The sequence below is a fragment of the Octopus sinensis genome, unplaced genomic scaffold (genome assembly GCF_006345805.1).
Source record: "Octopus sinensis unplaced genomic scaffold, ASM634580v1 Contig02465, whole genome shotgun sequence".
Taxonomy (NCBI): domain Eukaryota; kingdom Metazoa; phylum Mollusca; class Cephalopoda; order Octopoda; family Octopodidae; genus Octopus; species Octopus sinensis.
Window position 1 is genome coordinate 316,808 of NW_021825710.1, and position 6,000 is coordinate 322,807.

The following is a 6,000-nucleotide window of genomic DNA, read 5'->3' on the forward strand; positions in this document are numbered from 1 at the left end:
TAGATGACAGAAGATATATTCATCCGAGAACATCTGATGTTCCCATCACTCTCTTCATTTATTCTTGATATCGTGTTGCAACCCACATTTTCTTGGTGGTTTTCCCCTACATCCTGGGTCATAACTAATTTATCATCTAGTTGGCTACCTGTCCTATCATCTGCACAATAACAACAGAATGCATCACTGTAAAGAAATATTACAAAAAAGCACTACATCATGAGGAAAACAATATTTCTGTCAGGAAGGAGGAGAGGTTAGAACATGTAATCCTACATATCAGTAATTTAAATTAACTAGATTTAAAATAAAGTAATACTTGGGATATTGTATAAAATTTTTTATTGCATCAAACCTTGGGCTTGTTTTCCTAACAAATCACAAAACACTGAAATTATATTTTTTTGTTTAGTTATTTTGATGATGGTCTTCTTTATACATCACTATGTAATTATATGTTCATTTAAAAAAAATTCTTCTACTTCACAGCTCAAGCTCAATTGCAGATCCAGCGGAAATTTTTCTGTCTTTTCCTCTTATTTTGTTGAAATCACAGAAGCACTGATAACAACTATAGTGATAGCTAATTTCACAGTTCAAGCTCAATTTAAAGTGGCTAAAAGTTGTCATTGCAACACTGATTCACTGGCAAGTGAGTACAGCAGTGATCAGAATGACATATATACCAAGGTTATGATATTGTTTTGCAATCTTAGTGACAATTTAACTCTCTTTGCAAGGTCAACATATTGTTTCCAGCTATCATTATTAAATGTAATAAAACTGTTTTTCACCCATGGAATACAATGCATTGTGCAAAAATTTGGTGAAAATTTGACAACTTTCACGGAGGTTCTGTCATTTGTAGCTAGTAGTCTTCAATCAAATACTCTGGCAATCATGATTATTTAATTGCTTTATCAGATCATCAGTTTTGAGATATATATAATATTTCACAAATTATTAGGTATTAATTATACCTAACATTGTTGTACAAAACAACTTAAAGAAGTTGGACGTATAGCAGTCTAAAAGAAAGAACTGTACTGCCATCTGGAAAGAAGTCCTGCTTGATGTGCAACAAAAGGATTAAGTAGGGATCCCACATAGTGTACATAATGTAGAAAGTAATGTTGCATGGTAGTAAAACATGGGCATTAAGGAGAGAATGTGTGAATGCTGGAAAGAAATGTGGTGAGCATACAGCACTGGATGTATAAAGTTAGTGTGCATGAATGATGGAGCACAAATGGATTAAGGAAAACAGTGAGTATGAAAGGATCAGAAGAGAGGACAACAACTAGATAAAGAAGTGCTAAATGATTCAAGTGAAAGGAAATCATGGAAGAGGAAGTAGTAGTGAAAAATGATCTCAGGCAGCTGAACCTCATGAACATGAATGACATGCAACAAGTGGTGAGCTGCTATGATGGGAAAGAGCAAACAGAGAATAAATGGGCATAAAATAGTCATAATTCATTGCTAACTAGTCACTAAGTACAGAAAAACAGACTATACTTCTTGAAGTTCTGAGAGCTTTATTTTGTAACTATAAGCCTTGTACTCATGAGCAAACAAGAATGTGTGTGTATGCGTGTATGAAAATTTAAATAATAAGGGTAAAAAAATTGAATATTAATTTGATTAATATCAATTTAAACCAGTGCATATTTAAAAATCTGAAGATTCAGAAAAATTATATTATTGGGTTGTCCAGAAAGTTCGTGCCCATTTATAGTAGCTTACCTTTTGACTTATTTTAGAACATGGTTGAATCCATAAAATTGGATTTGACTACACCTCCATTTAGAGCACAGTTTAAGCTGTGTTAATTCTGTAACCCTTTAAAATGGAAGATAAGAAAGTTCATTTTTGGCACTTGATGCTTTTCTTTTACCGTAAAGGGAAAATGCTTCACAAGCAACAAAAGAAATATGCGCAGTTTATGGTGATGTTTTTTTATCCAAAAGAACTGTACGGAAGTGGTTCGCAAGGTTCTGAGCTGGAGATTGTAGCCTTATTGATAAAGAGCAATCAGGCAGACCATCCACTACAGATGATGACCAAATCAAGTCATTAATTGAGAATAGCCCACATTGCACAACTCGAGAATTCGCAGAAAGCCTCAACCTATCAAATTTCATCATTCATGAGTACCTGGTAAAGCTTGGGTACACAAATCACTACGATGTTTGGGTACCACATGAGTTGAGTGAGAAGAATCTTTTGGATCACATTTGCATTTGTGATTCACTTTATAAACGGAATGAAAATGCGCATTTTTTAATGCAAATTGTGACAGGTGATGAGAAATGGATTATCTACCGAAATGTTCAGAGAAAGCGATCCTGGAGTAAGCGACATGAGCCACCCTTAGCCACCCCAAAAGCAGGTCTTCACCCTAAAAATGTCTTGCTTTGTGTCTGGTGGGATTGGAAAGGAATTCTGTACTATAAGCTTCTCCCAAGTTACCTGACAATTAATTCTGAGAAATATTGCACACAACTGGATGAGTTAAAAGCAGCAATTCAAGAGAAATGTCCAGAATTGGCCAACAGGAAGGGTGTTGTTTTCCAACATGATAATGCAAGACTGCACATTTCTTTGGGAACCAGACAAAAATTGCTGCAGCTCAGCTGGAATGTGTTACCCCATCCTCCATATTCACCAGATATTGCTCCTTCGGATTTCCATTTATTCAGGTCTCTGCAGAATAGTCTTAATGGTAAAAATTTCAATTCCTTGGGTGACACTTTTGCGTCACCCAAGGAATTGAAAGGATTGTTCTTTTTCTTTTTTGTCTGAAACTTCCAATTCACCATAACTACCACAAGTCACCCTACTAAGGGATAAACCCTAGTTTATATTTTCTTGGTTACCTCAAGAAAGTTTCTCTATCAAAATTCTGTACAGTGTGAACTCATGGACAAATAGGCTAGCATTTGCCAACCATACCTGATAATAAACTGTTTCAATACACCAAGTTATGTAAGAATATCCAATGAAAATCAGTTATTAATTATTTTGGCTCTAAGACTTTTTTTATAATATACTTGAAAAATACTTTTACTTATTCAAGCCATAGTGCTTTGTCTGAAAGAATTCAAGTATATTACCATTATCTGGCTTCTATAAATAATCCATAATATATAGCAATAGTTGCTAAACTGTTAAAGAGCTATAAAGTCATTAACACAATTAATTATCTAGCTAGCACCTAACAAGATGGTACTCTTAATGTTAGTAATGATTATGATCGTTTGAACATAATGGGTTGGAATGGCTCATACAATAAATAATTCATCAATAAAACTATATATATTAAATTTGCAAAAGGTTTTAGTTCTAGTAATAACACTTTTAAACTTCACACACATGCATGCATGTGTGTGTGTAAAATTTCTCCAGGGAGGGAAGCTATAGCTTTGCAAAACACACCAATGCAGCCAATCTCAGTGTATATATATATATATATATATATATATATATATATATTATATATATATATATATATATATATATTTAGAGCAATAAATGTGAATGTTACAGTTATAGAAAACAAAGCAGGAATGTGAATACAGCCATTTAAGTTAATATTAGATATAAGAGGGGTCCTGGTCAGGATAAGTAGTTTAAGAAAGTGAAATGGTTTTGCTTTTCTACTGGCACTTCATTATGAAGCAGTTAAGTACAGACCCTTTATCAGATACAAGAAAATTTTTTGAAAGACAAAGATGAATAGGTGTGCTGATGCATGAAAGATTTTCCTAAAAGCTGGTAATTAATGATGCAGGATTATGTAGAATAACACTGAGGGAATAAGATAGGTATTCAAATTAAGTGACATCTAATTTGGTTAAACTATGTTCTTGAAAGAGAAAAAGAGAAACCTTTCCAAGAAAATATTATGAAAAAGAAGATATCTAGTGGGAATTAATCTTATAAAAATAAATAGAAAGAAAATGAAGTAAAAAAAAAAACCTTCCTCTCTCTCTCTCTCTCTGTCTATCTAAATACTTAGTTCATTGAGGGACAATAATTACTCTTTATGCAAATTATTTCTCTCAGAAATTTAAATCATAGGGAAGTATGTATATTTGGAGACAGAAAGAAACCTAAATAAGATTATTTAATGGAAAAATATATAATAAATGATCTGGTATTAACATTTATTATGACGGTCCAAGGAAGACAAAGGAAGTAATTGTGAAGGCAGATCTCAGAAAGTCGAACTTTAAAAAGGAGACAGCAGGCTACAAGTAGCAAGACACTGTTTTGGAGAGACCCATTCAATCCTTATAAACATGAAAAAACAGTTGTAGGATGATGAGGAGGGGGAGGACAGAGAGGAGGAGGAGGACAGAGAGGAGGAGGAGGACAGAGAGGAGGAGGAGGACAGAGAGGAGGAGGAGGACAGAGAGGGGGAGGAGGACAGAGAGGAGAAGGAGGGGGTATTGAGTTGATAGAAAAAAAAAAGTAGATTGCTTTACAACTTGTCTTACAATATTTATTATTCTGATTTCCATGGTATAATTTAGCCATTTGTCTCTCTAAAGCTTATTCAGATTACTATAACTCTTCCATAATTTCCTTGTGTATACATAAGAAATCCATATCTATTAAATGGAATTCACTTTAACCCAGCTGAAACCACCTCTGGCTCTGTAGTACAAATGTCTTGCTTTCATAAGTTTCGAATTAAAATCCTCTACCAAACCTTAGTCACAATTTATGTTCCTAACACTAGCTTAATAATAACTAAGTTATTTTACTAAATTCTTTGTTATATTTTAAATTAATTGAAAGAAATAGAGAGCATCTCAAAATAAATATGGTAAGGAAAGGGTTAATGTCATGATAAATTCTTACCAAACTGAGTTCACAATACAGATCTGATTCCTGCTGCACCCACTTCATTCACTGAATTTATCTGCCACCTGATTTAACATCACCATTTGACCTTTAGAGGAGTTCTCTGGTTCAAAAATAGCATGTTCTCCTACAAGTCTCAGAGGCCTTGAAAAAGGTCATGTACATGGCTCTTCCTGGTTTGATTAAATCATTAAAAAATAATTTATCTATCACTGACACCCTCAAGGAATGCTTCAACAGCACAAATTTTCATTTCTTGGTCACTAAAATTAGATTTTATGCATATATAAAGAATGGCTGTTTACTAAGAAGTTAAGAAAAATAGTAAAACAAATTGCTAGTAGCTGCAGACAGATTAAATTTTATAATTATAAATAATAATTATAAACATCAACATAATTATAAATAATTATAAACATAGGCGTAGGAGTGGCTGTGTGGTAAGTAGCTTGCTTACCAACCACATGGTTCCAGGTTCAGTCCCACTGCGTGGCACCTTGAGCAAGTGTCTTCTGCTATAGCCTCGGGCCGACCAAAGCCTTGTGAGTGGATTTGGTAGATGGAAACTGAAACAAGCCCGCTGTGTATATGTATATATATATATGTATGTGTGTCTGTGTTTGTCCCCCCAACATCGCTTGACAACCAATGCTGGTTTGTTAACATCCCCGTAACTTAGCAGCTCGGCAAAAGAGACCGATAGAATAAGTACTAGGCTTACAAAGATTAAGTCCTGGGGTCGATTTGCTCAACTAAAGGCGGTGCTCCAGCATGGCTACAGTCAAATGAGTGAAACAAATAAAAGAGTAAAGAGTAATATTGATCTGAAATGCAGAGGTAAGTAGAAAATTAGACTTACTGGGATTAGGCACAATTAACCCTTCAGCATTTAGATTACTCTGTGAAGTGTATCGCTTATTTATTGAAAACATTTTGAATTAATCATGCATTATCTCATAATTTCAACGTTTCAATGATGTGATTATTTTTAGAATGACATAGTGGGGTAGGCATGAGAGCTAGATTTGATTGGTTTGAACAGAAAACAAGAAGAATATTTTGGCTGCTTTAAATGCTTAAAGAAGTAGCCTAAGCTAATATCAAAGAAATATTCAATAAGTTGTGAAG